We start from the raw sequence: 24,754 nt of genomic DNA on the forward strand, positions 1-24,754 counted from the left end.
ATCCAACAACTCTCCAACAAAATTAGAGTGCAACAGAGGTGACTACAAATACTTATTTTCTGTGAGAACCATGAATTCCTACTGCAATTATTGCAAAAACATAGCCACGTGGTTTCTGCTTCTGCAGAATATAACAAAAAGTTCTAACTTGCCCACTTTTGGTCACAAGTTGTGCGAAACTCACAAGTGATAAACAAGGGGTTTTTGGTTTTAGGGGTTTTTTTTTTGGTTTAACTTCACACAAATGGTTCTCAAAGCAGGAGGAACTGACCTCTTCCCTTTTGTCAGCATTAAAATTTCATGACTACATTGTTAAACAGAGAGAGCCTGTGTCAGCATAGATTCACAGAGTAATTTTCGTTGGAAGGGACATCTTGAGGTCACCTGGCCAAGTCATCCTCAGAGCAGGGCCAACTAGATCAGGTTGCTCAGGGCTGTGCTGATATTTCAGTATCTCCAAGGGCAGTCCCTCTGGGTGCCTGTCACAGTGTTTGACCACCACCATGGTGAAATTCTTTTCCTTTGTAGCTACTCAACCTTTGCCTTTCCATTCTAACAACTTGTGCCTGTTGCCTCCCGTCCTATGCACTCTGTGCACCTCTGGAAAAAAAAGTCTTGCTCTGTTGTTTTTGTAACTTGTCAATAGTTGTCAATTGTTGAAGACAGCTTTAAGATTTTCCCTTCACCTTCTCTTCCAGGATAACAAAGCAGCTCTTTGAGCCCTTCCTTGTACATCTTGGTTTTCAGACCCCTGATCACCTTGGTGTCCCTCCACCAAACTCCTCCCAGTATGCCAGTGTCTTGTACTGGGGAGCCCAAAACTGGACACAGTGTCTAGACGTGGACTCACAGATACCAAACGGAGAAATAACCACCTCTCATGGCCTGTTGCCTACCCTTTTGCTAGAATGCCCCAGTATGCGGTTGCCCTTCTGCGCCGCGAGGGTGCAATGCTGACTCCCACGCAACTTGCTGTGCAGCTAGTTCCTCCCCCTGCGCCTTTTCTGCAAAGCAAATGATACTCAAGTCCCACAGAAAGACATACGTGCACCAAAGGTTAGACTGCTTGCAATCACTGCTAGAGTCAAAATAAACCTACAAGCACGGGGGCTGAATGGCTGTATGATGAGCGCCAGGGCAGAAGATGCCAAGCCAAAGCAAAGTATGGCAAGCTGTACCAAGGCTCTGGACCAATAAAAAAAAAAATCTAAAACAAAAAATCTAGACAATTTTTGCACCAAATACCCCACCCTCACACACAAAAGACACAATTCAATTATCTTGTCTTTGACTCTTAATTTGAATCAGAAATATATAAACTCTATTTTTTTTCAAATTCAGTTGAGGACAATAGCGTCAGTACAAATCATTCTTTCTTAAGACAAAGCAAAAGACACTCTGCATCTCTTACGCAGAAGTGAATCAAAGGCCCAGATTCTGACACGCTCTACCTCTTTGCAGATTTTCAAAGTACAAACACAGAGCCAAGCTCAGCTTTTACGAGTCATTCATACCCAGCAAACAGTTTGCAGAATTTTTATCTTGAAGCCTTTCAGAAGTATCTTAAAAAAAGAAAAAGTATTTTCTAAAATACTTCAACACAATTTTTATCTTGGGACTCCAAGAAAGCATTATAATGTAAAAATGTCAATTTTTCTACTGCTACAGACAAATTTCTTCCCCATTTTAAAGACAAATAAGCTTTCCAGTTAAAGAAAAACCCAAGAATAACTCTCGTTGCTAAATCAAATTTCTGATCAATAGGAAAATAATCTTCAAAATGTGTCAAAGCAAGCCAAATGAATGGACTCCTGTCTGCAGAGCACTAGAAACTTCAAGAGCACTGTTGTTTACTTCACATTACTAACTTTCTTTAGAAAATTAATTTCCCACTGAGAGTACAAACCCCTCCATCTACTACAGAATCCAAGAAGGGTAAATATATATTTTGAAACATTCCTTTCTCAAACGAAAAAATGTTTCTCTTTTTTTTTTTTTTTTTGGTACCTTGATGCACGTTACAAAATTATATCCATGAACCGTTTCTGCTTTTCACTTCTGTTGTTAGCAGCTAACCTGAGCTAAGTCTCAGGGCTGACAACAGAAAGCCACTCTTAATACTTTTCCTAATCTAACCTGTTTCAAGATCAGCCTGTCTGCAGAGGCACATATGCACGTGTGTATACATATTATAAAATATACACAAACAGCCACTTCCACAAAGAGCATACGCCTTCTTGGCGGCCAAAATTCTGACCCTTTTCATTTAGGACTAGCAGAAAGCAGCTTTTCTCTAGACATCCTTCCACCTTTAAACATCATACCTTTAATAAAAAAACCCCTGAAATTTAAAGACTGCTATAAAAAATTTCAACATTTTCATTACTCTTTTGTTCCAAAAAGCACAAGTACCCAGACTAGACATTTCAGTGCAGCCATTAAAGCAGAATGCCTTTTGAGGCAGAATTCTATGAATGCACTCTGGCTTATAAAAAATGTATTAGATGATAGCTCTGAAAAAGGCTCTGAGGCGTAACATGGTCTATCATGTTGTGCATGCATGAGTTAGCTTTTACAAGATCAGAACCAGAAGCAAAGATGAATGCTATTCATTGTAAGCCCAAAGCTTTGGAAGTTCAGTGTCGCAGTGCTTGGGGGTCAGTACTAGAGCTATTAAAAAAAAAGTACATTCTTCAAAGAATCGTCCAGTTTTTAAATGTTCGGCACACAGGCCCACCCTCGCTTCTCGATGGCGTGGAGCCGGGGCTGCAGCAGAACAGGCAGAAGACAACTGCCCGCTTCTCCCTGCTCACCCAGCCCCATTCTGCGCCGACTGAATTTGTTATGAGAAGGTCAGCAGTGTTCTTGTTAGTGGGTTTTAAGAAGTCAAATATCACTTGATGGAAAAAAAGCAATGACTTCACACCGGGTGTAAAGAGGAACAATTCTGGCAAGGACTCATCCACTTACTGTCAAAGAAAATTACATACAATTTACTATTTTGACATTCTGGAGTGTGTTTGACGCATTATTAGGATTTGGAGGTCTTAAAGAGAAGCAATTCAAATGAATATTAAACTAAATGGATTTTCTTTGATGAAATAATGATAAATAATAACACAGATGACTTTGGTTGTTTGCAAAATACCTTATTCATAGTCAGTTGCCCGCATTATTTTGAAAATATCCCAAAGCTCAGGACAAACCTTTTTTCGACTGCTAGATGCTTTATGGAGCTAACAAAGAGTTGTTATTCTTATTATTCAAACCATTATGTATATTATGTGAAAACACGCCTGAGCAATGTTGTACTGAATCCTGAAGAAAATGTACGTTTCAAAAATTATCTTTGCATTTTGCTGCTGACCCTGAGTAACACAAGACCCTGGCTGATGAGAGTCCCAACGTGGCAGTGTCCCCACAAATGTACCCTCCTCAGACGTCTCCTCTGTATTTTCCCTTCTAAGCCAATTGCTCGTCTTTGCCACCAACCTGAAGTGTCAGCTGCGACTTTCTGAGTAGCTCTGAGTAATGGGATCAGCTAATGTTCGGCACATGGAGAAATTCCGTATCATTCTCCTGTCTAAAAATACCACCAGCTGCCGCTAGAGCCACTCAGCGGTGATGAATAGCTAAAGGGACAAGCAGGTCTCTAAATTTACTTCATATCTGACAGCCCTTCAGCAGATATGGGTAATGGATCCTACTTACTCCAAACTACTGTATACTGCAAGGCACTTTCCCACCGCGTGAATATATACACTCAGTATGGGCTTCTTAATGATCGTGATTTTTTTCTTCCCCATTAAGTCAAGCTGATTACACATTAAAAAGCTGTTAGTAAATTTTGAAACATGTTACTAATTCAAGCAAAAAAGGCATGTTTGGTCTTCAAATGCACCTCCAAGCCTCTATCAGAGAAGGTCTCAATTGACTTCTAGGGATTTGCCTCGAGTGTTGAAAGTGTGTGCATCTTATAAATGCACACAGCTAATTATCTTCAATGATTTTAGCTGATTTGCTCACTTAATACACCGGTATGTCTTTTCTGGGTATACAGCATTGCAGAATTTTATTTCCTGAAGGTCATTTGATGACTTTATGTGATTTTTTTTCTGTGTGTGTGCATTTTTAATAAGGTCCCATTTCTGAATCAAGGAAAAGAGCATTCAATGAGACAAAGGGTATTTACTGCATATCTAGGGATCTCCAGATTGGCAATTATATCATAATTGTTTTTAAATTCTAAAAAAGGGGGTGGAGTGGGGAGGTAAGAGATAATTAAGTCACATGAACAGGACCGAAATTGCATTTGCTCTCAGTTTTGTTGTGCACAATATCAGTTTAATTGAATCATCTGTAATTCTTCTCACTTACTTTTTTTCCAGCCTGCAGTAACGCACACAAGACATTATGAATGAGAGGCTGGCTGGCAAATTTCTTGAGAACAGTGATTCCAAGTATCCATAGGATTTGCCAGAAAACAGCAGACAAGATTATATACGTCCATGTGTGTGTGTGAGTGCACAAACATGCCAGGGAGGGTGGAGAAGAGGGATGTCCTCTGGCAAATTTATGTCTGTCAGCTAGCGAACCTTGATTTCACTATTAATGTCATGGTTCACCGCACAGAAGCTTTCAGCGAGCATCAGCTGTGCTACACACATGCACGGGTGCGCACGCACACATGCACACATGCACACACACATGTATTTTTTTATATGTATATATATATACAGGCTGACGTCAGTCAAACCCGTCTGTCATATTCAATGAATCACCGAAACAATGGAATGGGCAGAGTCGCTCTTAACTCAATTAGCAAAGCATTTTTCGGTAATAATTGATTTGAGTAACACTTGTTTCTGTGTTTTTAAAAGAGAAAATCGTCATGATTTAACTGGCTTTGGCTAATGGAAAAGGCCCTCGCTGATGTGAAATCAAATCATGTTGCTTGCAGTTAACACTGGAATTACAGAAGAAAATTAGGGAAATAATAGCAGCACCTAATCCATAATCCTCCTAGTGCAAAATGAAGGATTCCAGCAAATTTGGGAGCTTCCTGAACTGAAGCACCATCCCTAAAAAACTGCAGTGCTCACTCTTAAAGATATTTGCCCTAAGTTTTCTTTGTTACTGTTTTTGCTTTGGTGGTTACATCCCCGAAACATTTGCACAAATCCATACTAAATGGCCTTCATTAGAGCAGTATTTGGGTGACTCATAAACTTGATTAATTTATCTTGACATTACCCTGAGAGACAGGCAAGCAAAATTCTCCTTTTACAGACTGAGTGTCCTGACCAAGGTAATAATGTAGGTCTGTGGCAAAGGAGAGAAATTAATCTGGGTCTGCTGAGTCTCTTAATAGCCCCGTAACCACTGAACACTCTGTCCCTGTATCTTTTCATTACAACTCAGCTAAAGTGCATGTATTTGGCTTTGGACTGTGGCATTCTCTGTTCCCTAGACAGTAAGCAGGAACCCAATGAAATATTTAAAATAAAAAGCGCATTTCTTTCCTTTCCCTTGAAGAGCGGTGAAGATTCAGGGAATATTTTTACTTCCCTATCTAAAACACTTCTACGAAAATTTTGCCAGTTATTGGATCATTTTGTTTTCTTTTTTATTTGGTGATAAAGACATGAGGCCAAATTTTGCTCTCCTTTACACCCAGATGAATTTATAATAACCCCACAGGTTTCAAGATTTGACCAGATTGAGCAATACACAAAGAAGAGGTAATCGCTACCAGCTCTGCCAACCTCAGTGCCACAGGTGGATTAACATTGCTTCTGGCAATCCTAGAAAGCTGTGCAGAGCCAAAGTCCACACCACAAATAGCTTCTGGGACAAAGGCTTATTGTAAGCGACACCTTTAACGACCTGGCTATTTATAGGTTTCAAACCCAGAACGAACGATAGGTTCCTTGCCAGCTGCTCATACTTAGCGTTGCTTAGCATATGAGGAGGGAGGAGGAGAATGTCTAAGCATATTTTCACCTTTAGACTCTGCTATCAGCTACTGAGCAAGGACTACCTGCTGAACAGACTGACAGTGAACAGATGATGTGCAAAGCCTAGAAGCCTGCCAGGCACACCAACATGCGTACCAACAAGCTGCATTTGGAAAACAAGAGATCCTGGAATGGGTTTCCAGTGGTGATAAGCACACCCAGTCCAACCTAGGTCCAATGTGCTCAGCTCCCAATTAGCTATCTAAAAGTTGCAGTCAGGTTATCAGAAGTGTTCGCTGCAAACGATCCCAACAAGATCAATTGAGTCTGCTGGATGCCGAATGATCTGCAGTACTAGGTTGCTTATTTAGGTGCCTAAATGCAAACTATCAAATGACAGGCTCTTTTGAAGTCGAGCCCTTTCAGTCTTGTTCCCTAAACCCTTAAGGAAATGATCTGACATATCTTTAGTTGCAACAAGGGAGCGCGAGATGCAAAGAGTAAACTCACGAATGCTTCTGCATTCTAAACACGTTGAGGGTTGCAGAGATACATTGGGGTTTGATAGGTTGGAGTAAAACTACTGCTGTTCTCTTAAATCGATGTGCAGAAAATATTTCTCAGCTTTCTACACTAGCAAATATCCAGTTGTTTCATTAGACATGTCACAGGCCAGCAAAACCTCAAAAAGACGTTACTGCAAACACTCTTGGATGAACCCATGAGATGGACAAAACTGGTCTTAGCAAGGAAAAACTACTGGAGTGAGCGGTAGTTAGAGAACAGCTGCAAAACAGGGCATTAAGTCAGCTCCATGGCAGTCAAAATGAACAAAGGCTTTTTGCTACACTCTAATACACACACATAATATGACTAGCTTTATTAGAGTCTTTTGAAATCACGACCCTTCTAATACAAGGCAACGTTGCTCGGTAAGCAACATAGACAAGAGCTCAAAAATCAAACAAGCATGCTTCTATGTCCTTCAACAGCAGCAAATAATTTGCCATTTTATTTAGCTTAATGAATTTTACAGTGCCTGGGAGAATAGAAATGATGGGTTTGAACTCAAGGATATATCCACAGATCCCACTTAGAAGGGGAGACACAGAGTAGTCTGTGTATTTCTATGTTTATGTACATGCATAAATGTATATATACACAAACACATATATATTACATATGTGTGTGTGCGTATATATTTACATCAGGATCCAGGTTCTAAATTATGACAATACAATCACTCTCTAAAATTACAGTCATCAAAATGTATCAGAGGGTTATGAAAAAAAAAAAATAAAAGAAAGGAAATAAAGTCATTAGACCTGGTTACAGTGCTAGCTTGATCTAAATTAGATACTGCAAACAACCTTTAATCGCTTCAAATACTGAATAGCATTGTTCTTTTTAGCACAATATTTAATGAAGAACTGAAGTTTAAGTGGAGCTGGCAAGATGATGGTGATAAGGTGAACAGTCATAGTGGGCAGGGTACATAGAATGTCAAAATAAAGTGAAATGGGAAAAGAAGTCAGCCATTAACAAGCTATGTTGATATTTGCTTTTGCCTTTTTTCTGCAGGCTGATGAAGATGCTGATACAGATCATTAATGCTCTTAAATTGTCATCACGTTAATGTCAGTAGTAGTGTATGAGCTTGTTTGATCATATCATTGTAAAATGCTACTGAAGTATGCTGTACCTTTTTTTTCTTTTCGGATGCCTGGTTTCATTCACCCTTGACCACCTTTGTTCTTTTCGTAAATCATGGCAAAGATGAATTGAGGGAGAATGAAACAAAGTCCAAAGACACACCTGCTGCATCAGATCCTTGAAGAGCGTCGAAGAGAACACTCGCAACAGGCCCTTAACTGCAAAAACCAACGAATACACCAAAGCCCCATAAATACACCCTTGTTCCCCTTTTCTGTCTCTGAAACAGAAAGTGCTTCCTGAAAAAGCTTTTTCATCTGTGGTAACAGGGTTCCTGACAATTTATAGGCTTTGCAGACTGCTGCAAACCCTCCAAATCTCACCCAAGAAGAAAGAAAGGAAGAAGAAAAGGAGAAGAAAAAGGAGTCAAGTCAAAGGGTGATCACTGGCTGCAGAGTACCTGGGGGTGGCACTGTGGCTGGAGCAGGAGCCCCTGACACGTTCAGGGAGCCAAGGAGGCCAATTCGTGCACATGAGAGTGGTTAATGTCTGCAGCAGGCTACATCTCTGCTCTCAGGCTGCTCCTGTAAACAGGGAATCAGAGCTCCCTGGGTGAAAAAGAGCACGTTAGGGAGAGATGCTTCTAGCCATGGTGGCATGAGCATGATAGTCACAACAAGGGACAAGAGGGACAGCAGAGGACCACTGGGAAAAGCAGGCTGCAGACATGATGGAAGACAGACATGCTGAGAACCAAAGGGATTCTGCAAATTTTCCAGTGACCCAGAGAGCTACTCTGTTGACTGAAAGGACTCTGTCCACAAGACTCGTGGTGAGAAGTGGAGGTTGGTTTATATCCCCTTTTCCGCTTTTGGTTCCCCTTTTGGTTTCCAGTCCATCTCGTTTGCTTATGCCATTAAAAAAAAAAAAAAAAAAAAAAGACATTTCATATATATTCTAATAAAACATGTTTTTTGAATATGAAATTCAAAGTTTTGAGAGTGCTTGCTTTAAACAGACAACCAGCAGATCCTGATTGACTTGAGCTCACTTCAGAGAGGCATTAGCTCAGTACTGAACTCACTATGTGTCTATTGGCTGCCATCAGCAGATGTATTTCACAGGTGTTTGGTTTTGCTCACCCACATCTAAGCAATTTCATGATTTAAAATCAAAGCTGATTGACTGAAACAAAAAGTTTGAAAAGGTCTCATTTTTCAAGCTTATTGTAGAAAAATACCTTGTCTTTCAGGAAGCAACTGGTAATATGCATAAATGATTTTCCCATTTCAGGAAAAGGTGAAATCTCAAAGTGCTAAGAATTGCTTTTGATGGTCTAGAACACATCCTTTCTAACTCCATACTCATTTGTAACTGTAACTCTAAAAGCCTTAATGAGTAAAGCATCATAATTTCCAATTTTAACCTTCTTATCCTCACCCCTGAGGTGAGAATGCAAAAAGAACATCAGTTGGCTTCATCCAATGTCTAGGAATGCTTCTTGTCTACAATATGTTGTATTATGTTTCATGACCATATTCATTCACCATCTTTGAGCTAAAAGGTGGTCACATTACCCTCAATAACCCTAGGAAAATCCATAATAAGAGAAGCACCACTACAATCCAATCTAAGAAGCCCAGTAATACTGCACACCTGTATCTCAACTGTGGTTCCTCGCTCTGCTTGAATAAAGTGTTCATTACTTAAAAAAAAAAAAAAAAAAAAATTGCTATTCTTTTAGCACTTTCAGCATCTCTAGAAGTGCCATGTGTAGCATAACCCTAGAGTTTTAAAGAAGGTGAAGTACTGTCATAACTTCAAATATCCCATCAGAGGAACATCCAGTCATAACTCAGAACCCAGGTAATCCTTGCATGCAGCTCAGTGGGTAGACACCCTCATCATAAAATTCACCACCAGTGATGGTACTATCTGATATTTAGCACAAAATTTTATGGGGTGTAGAAAACAAAATCTGAAGCAAAGACAGGTAGAAACAACATCAAATTTCTATTTTCGAATTACAGGTTCTTTCTAACTGGCTGTGGGGAAACAAGTGAAGCTGGCTGGCTGGCAGTTCACAGTGGTTTAATCACTGCTTCATTACTAGTATGGGATGCAGCGATTTTCCAGTATTATTTACTTCTGCTGCAGAATTTTGCATGCAAATCGTTTGTCTTAACGGTTATGTTCTTAAATTACTGTTATGATAACCACTCGTTCTCCTTAAAACCTGATGCATTTTCCCAGTTTGCTCCTGACATCGCGCCTATGTCTCCATCCTTTAAGTTCATTACTCATTCTTGTGACGTTTCTTCTGCTGGCTAGGATTATCCCAGAGAGTTATTTGGCTATAAGAAAGCAAATGAACTTGAATGAGAGGTCAAATGTTAAGACTGACATAAGCTGTCTTGGGTAAATGACAAAACTCAACTTTATCTAACTATTTCTCCAGAAATAAGTAGTCACTGCACAGATAGAGCCACCTCATCCACCCCAGTCTACCTTAGAGCAGGGCACACCAGTCCCTCACAGCAGTCAGGGAACTCGTTGCTTGGGCTCTACTTTCTTTCCTTGTCTCTACTTCCCTTGAAGTTCAAGGTTTGCCAGGCTACAATAAAAACCACGTTGGGTCTGCTGGCTATGATACCCATAGCGGATCCTGTAAGTATGACCAAACACGAGAAAAATGAACCAAAAATTACAACTCTGTGGATGATGCTCTGAGGAAGGCAGAAGAATGGTTTGATTTGGATTGAGAAACTCTTCTCTAGATAAATCCTTCTGTCTCTTTGAAGCAGCCAACGGCTAACTTGTAACATGCAAAAGCTCCTGATTGCAATGGAGCAAGGGCTTGATCCTTGGTCTGGCCAAGGTGGCTGAAGCAAAGCTGAAAGCCACCACACTTGGCAACCAAGCACATAATTCTCTCAGCCTTTCTGACTTAAGCTCAAACTGTTAATTTTAGAAAAGCAGAACCAAAAATCTTGCCCCCACACAATTTTCAGCTGGAGTCAGCAGAAAAAGGTAAGGAAAATAAAATGTCAAAACTCTTTGATGTATGTGTCTCAGTAAACATGTTTTGCTGTACTATCACTACTATTTCCAAAAGCTCTGAATTTAACTCTTCCAGCCACACCAAATTGACAGAAGAAATAATTGCCTTCCTCCTAAAGATGTATTCTTTAACCAGTTTAGTTGCTACCTTCTGTACACTCAGGAACAGTGTTCCCACCGTTGACAGTCAAAGAATGACTGTGCTATGTAATTGTTGTTTACATACACTGTTTCTCAGCAGAGGAATGGGAAATCTTCAGATTTAAAGAATCTGTGCAGATTATAGCATGTTATCTGTTTTCTGACCGACTGGCAGAAGATTATAATGGCTTGTAGCAATATAAAAGATGCAATCAAATAAATGAGGGCAGATGCTAGAATTAACTCCTTATACACCTTTAGCTTTTAGAAATCATTCATAAAACACTGAACACAACATTATCTGAACATATATATAGCCTCAGTATACTTTGTTGGCAGTGACAGGCGAGATCAATATTGGAGACCAAATGCCAACAGTAAAAGGGTATGTCAGTCAGTATTTCACTGACTAACTGCCCTTATCTGAAGCTCTCATGCTTCACTGGGTGAAAATACAGCAATTGATCTTAGTGTCACAGCTCAAATTCTTCATATATCAACTAGTTTTTTTCCCCCCTTTTCAGTTGAATTTCTGGGCCACTACTTATTTTTATGATCAATATTTCTATCACTCTCACATGAACTACACTTTTATTATATTAACCTTTAAGTACAATTTTTAACATATCTGTTTGGTGTAATGTCACATGTTTTAACTCAACATCTCTTTTACAAGTGTCAGAGCTACCGCTGAAGTTCAGATTTCTTATAGCATTCATGGCAAAACTACTCTGATTAGTAGATAAATCTACCCGATGCAGCGCTCTTGAGGAGTTCTCCAGGGCTGTGGAGCTGTGCTTTCAAGGATTCAGTTCCCTTTCCAGGAATTCACAGTTCAGCTGTAAAAATTTTTCTCAGAAGAAGAGTTTTGTTAGCAATTGAGCTGACTGCTTTACCTGAAAAAATGTAAGTCTTGGAAATCAGCATGAGAAGAATCCATCCATGCAAATCGTCCTATGTTTGTAATTGCAAGAGATTGGCTGTTCTGCTAAACAATCCCGAGTACTCAGAGAGGGTTTAATGTATATAGCGTATATGGATCAGGTCCCTGGCTTGCTTTATCGTCTTGGCTGAGGCACTCGAGCTCTCTGAATTTCACTTTTCCTGTTTGCAAATTGGAGCTATGAAGGACAACGTACTTTCATTAGGTCCTCTGGATCTACAAATGAATGAAACCATATTCCAGAACTAGTAAATGTAATTCTCTGATCTACATTAAGTGCTCTGTGAGACTACTCATTCATAAACTAACTGAAGTTAAATGTTCTGAGATCTTTAAATATAAAAGCATTAGATGGACAATAAAAAAATATATATATAAATGTAAAACATATTACTATCTTAGGGAATAAGTTTTAAACAAAGAATTTGAGGGAAATTATTAAAATACACAGTAAAACTCTCTCTCCCTCTCTGTTAGCATAATGTAAAGCTGTCTCACCGAGCTCATTTACTTGGCTTAGTGAAAATTACAGAATACTATTACTCATGTTATTAATGTCCATCTTGGAACTAATACAAACAAGGCAATTCCTTGATTATTTGATTAGCAGAGATAGAATCCTTCAGCTATGTGGGTTTTACTGATTCAGAGCCTTTTACAATCTTGCTTTAAGAACTATCAGAAACTAAAATCAGTGAGAGACACTAAGTAATGCAAAGACTATTTTATTTTATTTTTTTAATTATTATTATTTAAAGTTTCAGCGTATTACGTTAGGACTATAATTTTAATACAAAAGTTGATGTCTCCCAAAGGAAATTGTTCTACCCCAAAATGTTTCATCAATTATTGCGTTGCTCCGTCATTATCCAAATTGTCAAAGCAATTTCATTATAAATCCCACATAAAGTAGCACTAAGGGGTAATGGCAAAATGGCTTTGGTCCCTGTAGGACTATCTCAAGAAAAATAATTTCAGGCACAGAGGAAACAATGCTTTGTTCTTCTGCTGTGGGAGGGAAGTTTGTCTTTCTTGGCTATGGCTCCATGACAGAAAAGAACCACACAAATGGGGACTGCTTAACGCTGGGAAAACAGCACGCTATACACAAGTTAGTTCATTTAGGCATCCCACAACAAGAGTTTAATGATAATGGGATTGACTGGAGCTGGATATGTAAAAAGGCTTCATTTTTCAGATAAAGAGAGCTCTTCAAGGGAAGAATGCAGTGGGAGGATGGAAGGGTAAAAGAGTGCGTGCCCACGCACCTGCATGCACAGACGGGTAGGACGGAGGCGCCTGTTTGTACATAAATAACCTCTCAGTTACAGTCAAAATTTTCCTCTAGCTGTCAAAAATTGTATATCTAGCATTAGTATATTGACTTCAGCTTTCTCCAAGGGAAGATAAAAAGGTATAAGGTTAGGGGATTTGTTTCATAGGAGAGAGAAGTAATGAAAATACCTTTTTTTAAATTAATTCTTCAGAATTAAAATACTAATTCCACAGCATCCTTGTACATAGGTCAAGAGGAGAAAACGCATAGACCTTATTTATGCTTACACACTTCTTTTGGGGGGGAGAGGGGCAGAAAAGGGGGCAAAGTAAAAAGGAAATATAAATAAATAAATGGGGAAGAAGCACTCTGCAGACCGTGAAATACTCACTCATAATTATACTATGCACCAGATAGTATAATCCCTAGACAGCAAACAGTTCAGAAGAAACTTAAAACATTTGGAATATACAAAGACAATAACCAGCCGTGTTTCAACTGATGAACATGAAGAGAGTCAGTAAAGGGGTCGCTGCTTGGGGGAATCTTGGTTCTATTTCTGCCTCTCGTAGAAGGAAAATTACTTCACTTCCCTGTGCCACAACAGAAGAACGTGAAAAATGACTACAGAACTGCATAAGGGAATTTTTGCGGCTTACTTAACATTTAATGAAGGGTTTGAGATTCTTGTGTGAACACCACCGCAGCAGCAACTAGTATTATTAAAACCGATTAAAGAACAATTTTTATATGGCTGAATTATATCCTTCATGCAACTATACTTACTATAGTTTATTCCAAAGATATCTACTGCCAAGTTTACAAGTGACTCCAGTTCACTCTTTTAAAATGTAAGATTTTTATTAAAATGCACTAATTAAATTTGCTAGATTTTAGGCCACTATTATCAGATACATATAAAAATTCATTTTACGGCAATGTTCCATGCTGGAGAAAGTCTCAAGATAAAATTAAATTTTAAGTGACTGGACCAATGAACACTAGATTCTTAAATGTGTTCTGCAATTCTGCAATCTCTATGCCTTACCAATTCAGTCTCTCTGTGCTTCTGCTGTATTCATATGCCATGACAGAGACATAGGATTTAAACCTAAGATTAGGGATAGCACTGTATTCTAGATGTAAAATACATCATCATCAGTGGTGATATCAGTATACCAGGCTACCTCATCAGCAAGTATTACGTAAATAGTAAAAATTAAATGTGTAAATAGATTAGCTATAAAAATTAGTCTGCTTTTTTTTCTTCCCCTTCTATGTAAAAAATACCTAATATGGAGAGTAGGAGAAACAGTCTTATTTGAGAAGGAAACTCTTAAATTTTCTTTTCTATTCTGTTGCCTGTCTTTGGCTGCCAGTAGAGGAAACATCAATGTCTTGAGCATATTGTCCCTCAGCCCTTGTTTCTGGCAAAGACAGCACCACCCCAATCAAGAGAAGTATGCAAAAGCTCCCATGGTGTAAAGGACAGCGTGCCTACATCTTCAAGAGGACTGATAGAAACTTTTCTGTCTTCGACCCAAGGCAGACAGACATTTCATTTTGGCACAGATGTAGATTTAAAAAAAATAACCCAAAACACAACAACAACAAAAAAACCCAAAACACCTTCACCACCACCCCGCATTAAAAAAAAAAAAAAAAAAAAGACCAAAACCCTTCTTTACCCCAGTTGTGCTGTACAGTACAAGTTCCACGCACGTTCCACTGTGCGCAGAGAGTAATCTACACACAGCCTCCCTTCTCTTTCAAGTTACTCTTCCTGTTTACAGCGAGAGAACAAGTATGAAACCAAACCCCAGATACAAATCTTTTTCTGGACTAGGACGTCAGAACCACATTCAACATTTTGCAAATTGACTTCAGTTCAGCTTTTGTTTTTTTGAGTCATTAGGACTTTCCCTTACTGTGCTCAAGACCTTAGTACTCATTATGGCTGGCTCTGCCATAGAGGAATATTTAAAAAAAAAAAAAGAAAAAAAAAAAGAAAAAAAAAAGAGCATTATAGCTATAGGGTCCATAAATGGGGGAGCAGATTCCTTGCTGGTGATAGAGGGTTACCATGGACCTGGTACTACACTATCACTTGGTCCACTCCAGACCACCATGCCTTCTATGTGGCTATGGATGCATTACTGAGTCTCTCCAAAAGGTCCTCTGTCCATTGCTCTGGAGCAGTTGAAAGCATCAGCCACTGGTGATCTCCATCATTTACAGCAGCCAAAGAGCACCCTGAGGAATACATTTTAAATGCTGGCTCCATTGAGGAAGAGAGGGGAAAAAATAATTTATATCTAACCAGTTGACAGCGTTCGTCAAGATACTTCACCTCATCCCTAAAAGCACAATTTTAAATGAAAAAAAGTAACACATGCAGCAATTAGATACCAAGTAGCGTGTGGCAGGTCACTAGCCAAGAGCGGATTGCAGTGAACCAGGGAGAGAAAGGAAAGACAGATTACAAAATATCAATAAAACTAAGGTGACTGTCATTATTGATGGGATTAACTCTCTCAGCCCAACAGCAGCAGCAAAAGGGAAAGTTGATATTCTATTTACTGTCAACTTCCCATCTGTACTTGTCATATGAAATGGTTGCTTTGCCAACCTTTTTTTGCTGGAAAAAATATTTTGAAGAAGTAAGAAACAATACTTCAAAGGGAAAAAATCAATTCTGAGAGTGGTGAGGACAGGCCTCTGTCACAGGTGATAAGAAAAAGGACATTAAAAAAATCTAGATATTTATATCACATGACACAAAGCACTTTTATACAGACATGACCAATTTGAGTTATTTTATTGCACAGTTAAGGTGATGGCATATGTTATCATTTTTCCTGAAGAGCAGAAAAGATAGTTACGTTCCGGCCTGTGAAATATGCTATCACCAGGCGGGTTGGAAGGAACTGTATTCAATTTCTATATCCACATTTCATGAGTCTGCATTTCATGCACCCTAAGCAAAGGGCAAGCACATTGCAGTTGAAGGATTTCACTTCTCTGGTTACAGGTTTTCAAGTTTGTTGAAAAGAAGCCCATAATGCTGATGCTAACTTTTAGTCAAGGGGGGCATTGAAAGCATTAAATTTCCTTTTTAAAACAAACAAGTTTAAAACCTACTCTCATGCTTATATCTAAGAATTCTGGAATACTGGAATGTGGAGAATACACTCTGTAAATCTATTTCTAAATGCAAAGCATGGAGAGGAAAACAGAAATCCTTTTAATTAGTTCTTAACTTGCTTTTCGAGTAACACATATGCAGGGGTTTCAATTGTATTTTCTCTTATTGTTAGTACTTGTGAACACTTGTGGTTCATTGACTGAGCCTCATTACCTCTGGAGATTGTTTGTTCATCTGTTTGTCAGAATTTAATTACTGGAGCACAACCACTGATATAAGGATGTTCACGCAAGAGCCTAATTTTTTTCTCTTCTCCATCTACTGTTGGTAGCTTTATTTCTTCTCCAGAAAATTGCTCTTAATCAGCTTGTCACTGTGCAGAACAACACATTTCATAAGCAAAGGAGGGGTCTGTCACAGACACAAGTACTGTTTTGCAGTCATCTCTGAAAATCTACTTTCTCAACCAAATGGATGAAGAACTCAGCAACTCCTGACCTTCTTATTCAGAGGCAGAAAGGCAATGGCTCTGTTGCACTCACTGATTACAAACTCTGTTTTCCAGCTGCATCACTGAAGCAGAAACCCCCTGAAAAATGTAAAGCAACACTACAGGTGTCAGAAAGGAATGACAAGCTGACTTCTCGGAGGCAGAAGCAGTGCACTAGATTGCCCACTCGCTCTCATCAGTAATCTCTGCCCATAGTCCCCAAAGAAGACTCCTGACAAATTCAGGCCACAGGACACTTTCTGTGCAATTCTTGCATATCTCTACAAGCGCAAAGATGACTCTTGAGTATATCTCTGAATGATACACCTGTATCTGTATATTCAAATAACCAAAAAATCAAAGGCTTATGGCTTCACCTTTTTTCACCTAGGGAGAAAACCACAGGCTCACATTCCACCTAGCTGTCACACAGCTTGAGTTATTACCTGTACCTATATATCACAAAAATGAGGGCAAAATATGTAAGATCCTGCATAACATGTTTCAACTCATGAAATGTCTTAAAGGCCTGAATTTCCAGATCTTTGACAAAGTATAAATTTTTACCAAATACCTTGAAAAACTATTTTCAAATAAGCCTTTCTTCATAAGCATGCAATAAAAAAAAATGTATTGTAATAACTTTTTCCCCTTAAACATCCTCAACTAACAAAACCCTCTAAATTTTGAAAGAAATCAACCTATAGAACATTAATGATATTTCAGTAAGACAAAACCATTCTTTAGCCACAATTCTGACTGTCTTCTAGGTAGGAAGATCTATTTTTACCATTTGTTAACACACATTCAAGCTTAACATAGGAAAGTCAGAGACCGTATTAACACATGTCAACAGGGCAAACTGAACATTTTGGTTTCCAGAGACACTACAGTTTATTCTATATTTTCTTTAGCATTTACTGTGGAAATATATCTCTCAAACTGAATCCAAACCAGTGTCTTGCCCCTATTTTACAATCGCTATAAATGAGAATGGTCTCCTAGTATTGCTGTTTTAATGGCACTACTTAGCAGCATTCAAGGGTGTAGAGTAGGACTCAAGAGGCTGAGAATCCTATTTGAATGCATAATAAAGAAGCATCTGAAGTTGTACTAGGTTTATTAAATTGTTTATGGCTATTTCAATAGTAGCTGTTAAATTAATCATCCTAAAAAAAAAAAAAAGGGAAAAGAATAGGTAACACTGGCTATTATCACAATTTTAATATGACTCTAATAATAATGCTATGCTTTATGTTAAAAGCTCTGATTCTTGAAGTCCTATTTCTATGGGTATCTTGGCTTTCATTTTCTTACAAAATGCCCGTTGAATAAAGCTTGGAGTGATGTAAATTGTTAAGGTTCATATATCAATAGGTAACTAAAAAGGATGCAACTATTTTTAAAAATCTCACTTTTTAAGCCTCTGAAAATCTTGCAAAGGCCGAACCACGAATTTCAGAGTGGCTACAATGACATCACCACTTCAAAGCTTTCTTTTCTCCCCATATATCTAGACTACAAAAATTAATTTCCTGAATCTTCTGAGTCATTTCATTTAACAATTTAAGAAGACAAACAATACAGACAGCGCTTCCACTGCCCGCTGCGGCGAGTAAAACTGTGCAGATAAACAAAACAATTATCAGGGCATGCAGGAGGGATAGATTCGAAGAGCTGCTTTTACTAGTTTGTTAAAAACACAATGAAATTAATGACCAAGTAGCTGTCTGCACTACCTGGTCTCGCTGGATGCAAGGTTATCCTCTGCAACTGGCCGGGCTGATCGATTCCCCCTTCTCCCGGTGCGGAGCAAAGGACACACAGCACATACCTTGTGTGGGCATGGGGGAGAGAGTGAGTGGGAAGGGGATGTCTGCGGGTTATCTCGGATTTATCTTACATCACAGAATCAGTACAGCTATGGACCGGCAAAGGCTCGTTGCAATAGCACAGATACGTCCGTCCGCTCTTTCAGAGGGTTTTTTTCAGGGCTCATTTGTTGTCTTAATAATTCAACCCACATATTTGTGTTTCTTCCAAAACAAAATGATATAAACTGGAAACATTTTTGAAAATTCTCATCCACAGCTAATTACTGATGCTGAGGATTAACATTCTGTGGCACTTCAGCTTTAGTTACTTTGCTTAATTAATGTCATATTTGCAAAGATCTATAAAAACACTGTTTAGGTAAATGATGTGCATTCATTAACTATTTAAAGCCCGTGACTATTTTTTTTAAGTATTTGGAATGCCTCTTGCAATTCCTACAAATAACCTTTAAAGCCTCAAGGGATCTGTAGGTGCTTAACAGAAATGCCCAAATTTCATTAACTGTTAGGACAAAAGGGTGCTTGTGTCAGGCATGTTGAGAGCCCTTAAAAAAACCCCACATAACACGCATGTATTTCTAAATACTTACAAAATTTGATCCTTGCATGCAAAGAAAAAACTTCTGTAGTGCTACACAGTAACAACATCTAAGTTGCACCACGGAGTAACAACATCTAAGCTGTTATTAATAGGACTGTGTGACTAAGGGTGGTTTCCTTGCTCTGGGGAGGCAGACAAACCATCTCTGATACTCTTTTCCTGTACCACAGAGCACAGTCCATAAACTGAAGACATCTTTTTTCTGGGCATCTTTTTGTAAATTATGCAACACAGAGCAGCATATTTAGTGACAGAGGATTTTCTAAAAGCCGAGGCATAAAGACATTGCTATCACAATAAAGTAAGATGAATTTTTTGAAGACTACCTACCTATTTACAGTCCTAGGGTAGGCTTGGCTGTTACAGTTTTAGCACATGTCAGTAAGCCAGATAAACCACAGGAAACCCTCAGTATTTGTCCTGGCCTGTTCAACTTCAAAAAAAAGTCAACATTTCAGTAAATACTTTTCTTGAGAGGGTTAACAACTGGTATCATTACGGTCCCATCAAGGCTAAGATGTCATTAAGTCTCTACTCCCTTGGGATTTGTACAGCAACCCATCTTTTTTGGCCCTTTTTTTTTTCTAGAAGTGCATTTTTACCACTGTCACAGCAGACAGTGCTGCTTCAACAGCTGGGGACATGCAAAGGGAGAGGCTGTGCTGGGCACGAGGAAGGAGGTGACAAACCCAAGCCAGGAATGGTGCCGTCAAGCAGCCTGGTTTTGAAGGCTGCGATGATGTCGGCTGCATTTGGGTCACGGAGCTGGAGAGCGACCGCAGGTCTGTGATGCACACGTCAGCATTGCAAACAAAATTTCAGGGCCAAATTCTCAGTCTAGATCAACTGTAACTCCAAGAGTAAACCCACTTAAGCTATGCTACCACCAAAGACAAGGAGACCACCATGAGATTAAAGAACATCTTCAACAGATTAGAAGTATCTTTTAGGATAGCTTGTAAAATAAGCATCACAGCAGGATGGCTTGGGAAACAGGATTCGTGTGCCTCTGTTGTCTTCTCCTCTAACTTACTGCAACTCACTTTGTTCACCTGAGGCTCCACCGCCGCAGCAGCTGGTTTCTGCGGAGGAGCTCAGGTATCACTAGCAGTGTGGTTGTGGTAACTCCGATCAGGAAAAAAAGCATCTCAGCTTTCTGAGAGCAATTTGCCATGTGTGCCAGCCCTTGTGTCACTAAGTACCCATCTGCTCTTCCCAACCGGCCGGTTACAAACCAGTTACAAACCAGTCAACGTCAGAGGGCTGCAGTCAGCTTCCCCTTCCATCCCTTAATGCCCTATTCTGACTGTACACCAAGCTTCATCCCACAGCAAGTGCATGTTGTTGTATGTAGTACATGTTGCAAAGCGCATCCTATGAAGACTGCAAAAAGCAATAGCAACAAAACCAATTCTGGTGAGAAAAACTAATCGCGTGCATATTTGTAGGACTGGGTCCCACACAGTATAAGCTGTAGCTAAAAATGAAAGAAAATTAGTGAAAATATGAATTAATATAAGCATGCATAATTAAGAACAAGCATACTGTCATAATTTTCAGCCTTTGGAATACGTGGAAAATATTCTGTAGAGAATGGGACAATTTAGCACATCATTTGCAATATTAAATGCTTTCCTTAATAGAAACAAAGGAACAGTAATCACACTGAAAGCTATTTTAAAAGAAAGCAGAGCTTGTGCCTGACCCAAGAAAGCAGGTAGACCTCCACTGCCTGTTAATCAAAGAGAACTGAATGAGAAAAAAGATAACGATAGGAATAAAGGATAGATACAGTGAATAGCTTGAAAGATTAAAAGCAGATCGAATTCAGTTATTACGTTTGCAGAAATATCAAAGCATAATTATGCTGTTTTCACACATCGTTATTTGAGTTTCTATGGAATTAAAATGAACACAATTAATAAATAAAAAGTATTCAGTTAAAACAGAAGCATGGGGAACCTTTCTACAACTGCAGCTAAATTGTTGCAGTGCTTTCTCCACCCTCATATATCATCTGTATCTTGAATATATTAACTTTGAGTTAGGCATAAAGAATTGCATTATTATCAGTCACACTATAAAAGCAGACTCTCTATAAATGTGTTGGATCACTGTGGCAGATACATATAAGATAGGCTGCAAAAATTCAAGTACAGGATACAGAATAGCTTGAAGTGCTCTCCATAAAACAGTCTCCCCTTGATCGCCATTTAATTATAGTGTCTACTTGGTTTCCTTTTCAATGTCTTCCCTTCTTCCATCTCCTCTACTAAAATTCTCGGTGCAACACATGGATGTAATGGTTTTAGCGGTGCCAAGGGACAGCCTCGTCACACCCAGGAGGCGATGTTCACCTGCTTCAGCAAACTGACAACACCATCACAGCATTATAAATAACAAACTGCACAGAAACGATCACTCTGATCTTCTGCTTATACCCTCTCCTTCCACCGGAAAAAGCAAACAGCATATCTGACCGCTAAGCAAGACATTCGCAAATCAAAAAAAAAAAAAAGGAAGCCTTTAAAAAAAATTCAAAAATTCAAATTTACTACAGTAACTTGAAGCACACATGGTCCAAAGGCATCTTCTAGTCCTATAATTGCTGTTTTATTTAAAATCATTAGGATGTCAGCCTGACAACTGCAAATATACTTTTGTTTCTTAAAATGACTCACAGAGGGGAGAAGAAAAAAAAAAGAGGAGGAAAAGAAAAAAGTTAAACCAACTCTATCTAAACTCCTTGCAAATCTCTAAATACATTTTCTTCTGCTTATCGATTCTACTTTCAAAAATCGCATTCTGCTTTCTACGTTACAATAATACTCTCTTCTTGCCATTAATATTGTGTTCAGTGAAATGCTAATATTTTTCAGTTCACTGTCAGAGAGAACTAAATCTACAGCAAGCTAATCTGCCATAAAGTCATGTTTTATACACATGACTACAAATTGAGTTTTACACTCCATGGAAAGCAATCTTCCATCTTTAAGGGTATCATGAGACACAGAATTAGATCTATTCTTCTGGCATTACTAAATCATAAGACGAAATATAATTTGACGTGCAAATGATATTGTAAACCCAAGGCAATGAAGCACTGAGAATGTTTTTAGTACTAAACTTACTTGTTTGCTTAGTATTAAGAGTCTTTTCAAGAAAATTAGTCTCTATTTATAATGGAAATAGCATTACATAAACTTTTTTCCATAACACAGGTCCTAGTCTAGAGATTCAGAGCCTGTATGAATTTATTTCTAAATTGGGCATCTGAGTTTAAACATGTGTTTCTCATCTTTTAAGTTCCGGAGATGTGAGCCCTGGGAGTCTGTCACAACTACAACTTCTATTTCAGATATTCAGAGTAACATTTTCTGAATCTGGATGTCATTTAGAGCTGCTTTCACTTGTCAAGATTCCAAACAACTTAAAAATAAACCAGCTAATATGTTTTTCTGCTTACACTGGGAACAGGTTTTTGGTCACTTGATCTCACCGAAGCAAGCACAGGAGTATTTTCAAAGTGCTTATGGAGATGCTTTTTTGGGTAAAAGGAGATACCATTGGAAGGAAGGATTGTTAAGTGCTGCCTCCTCACAATACAAGATGTTATCTTGGAAGATAGAAATGATCCCTCCAGCATTGCTCTGGCCACTTATTTACTTGTATTTATAGTCCCATCTTAGCAAGGCCTGGAGGGGGACCAGTTTCTCCTTGTAACCCTTTTTGTACTTGAACTCAAAATGTCTTAATACAGCGCTGTCCTCTCTCTTTCCATCATCAGCTAAAGAGATGCAAAGATGTCCTGATATTCATATTCTGGCCTTGCTTAACTCTATTCTTTGCCAGTTTAAACCCAGTAATCCCAGTTTAAACCAGAAGGGTCACTATCCCCTTTTGTACCACTATATTAGCATAACAAAAAAAGAAAAGAAAGGGCTTTCTAATGCCTTTTCAAGATGCAAAAAGACAACAGTATCAGAGTCATGCCATTCAAGCAAAACAAATGTTGTCCTTCAGGAGTTATGTTGTCCAGGGTTGCTATGAACCCTCTTGGTGTTTATTCCTTTTCAACCCAGATGGGGGGCAAGTTACACCAGGGCCACCTTCTACTCTACTGTGTTGACCTTCTTGCATGTCACTGTTCTCTTCCGTACTTCCAGAAGAAGCATCCACACTTGGAGCGTGTCTGTGGGGAAAGTGGCACAGTCCACTTTCACAGTGGAGAAGACTCCTTGCTCAGAGGCAGTCACGACACCCTGGGGATATCTACAGGTAAAGGGGGTGCTGTGCTGCCAGTGCCTTGGAAGCTCACTGCCCTTAACTGCACATTAACTTCCCAATGCAGAGAAGTTCTTCATTACCCATCTTCCTCCTCTTCTTCCAACTGCCTCCTAAAAAAGCACTTCTTTGAAAAAAGGCATTAAGCCAGAACTTGCTGCACTGGGTAAATGCAGAAAGTAGGCAGACTGTTGACACTCTGCGGTTTATCAAGGAGAGAAGAGCCAGAGAAGTAACCAAGTTCATCTGGCTGAGACTAGCCAGGAGGTAGAAAAGTTCAACAAACAGGAAAAATGTTAAAATGTATGTTAATCCATTTAAGAACATATCATGTTTTCCACTTGCTTAACATCTTTTTGTTGGTGGTCAACTAGTGTCAATCATTACCTGAATAGGTGGCTTTTTGCATGAACTTCCACAGAAACAATCCCTACATTTTGATAATCTCTCCCAACAAAAGATGAGGATACTCCCACTTTTGGAGGTGACTCTAAGTGGCATTACTAAAGATGGGTCCAAGCATGAAAACCTGCCAGTAACCCATTGGATCACAACCTGAACTGCAAAACTCAAGCTGCTCTCCAGCATGGGCTCCTGGCTCTTTGGAGGAATCAGCCAGGCAGGGCAGTGGAAGGAGAATGATTACAAGTGACTGCACATCACTTTGCAGCCATTGGCATGCTAATTTTTGGACAGAATAGGAAATTATGGCCAATGCCAGTCACTGTACTTAGTTCTACTGCACACATTGACATTGATGGAATTGTATCTCGTGGAATCCAGATCACCAAACGCATTCCTTTTCATGGAGAAGTGAACGAGAAAATATTGCTAACTGAGACACAGGAGCACCTTATGGCAGACTAACACTTGGTACAAACAGCTCTTTGATGTTCATATAATGTATTTTTTGAAGAATAAGCAAGTTCATTCTTTCATTAACAGTAACACTTTGAACTTAAAATAATTCCTTTCATCAGAAGACTGTGGAACATTTTACAAAGACAGTGAAGTATTATTAGTATAGTTTTATACAGGGAGAAACTGAGGCCAAGAGAGATTAAGGGAGTTACTTGAATTTTTCTCAGACAGCTAGGAGTACAACTCATTTATCCTGATTCCAAAGCTGTGCTTCAAACTACCAGACTGTGCTGATATCAAAGAAAAATTTCAAGCCAAAATGCACTACTGTTTGACACTGTCTTAGAAAGTTCTTTGCAGAGGTCTGAAGAAAAATGGGTCTAAACACAAAAGCCAAATCTACAGGATCCTGAATCCATCTAATCAAACTTAGAAGTTGGTGAACATTTTCAATTTTTTTCTCCCCTTTTTAAAACTTCCTAGAGGTAAGACCCATTCTTCACCTCTG

The 24,754-nt window shown here is 39.0% G+C and overlaps 1 protein-coding gene across 10 annotated transcripts in view; it reads right to left on the reverse strand.

Annotated features, from left to right (window-relative positions):
• CELF2 (CUGBP Elav-like family member 2) overlaps positions 1-24,754 on the reverse strand; it is a 379,009-nt gene that overhangs the window by 168,185 nt on the left and 186,070 nt on the right. The gene's annotated exons all lie outside the window — the stretch shown is intronic.

This window comes from Harpia harpyja, chromosome 6 (genome assembly GCF_026419915.1).
Source record: "Harpia harpyja isolate bHarHar1 chromosome 6, bHarHar1 primary haplotype, whole genome shotgun sequence".
Lineage (NCBI taxonomy): Eukaryota > Metazoa > Chordata > Aves > Accipitriformes > Accipitridae > Harpia > Harpia harpyja.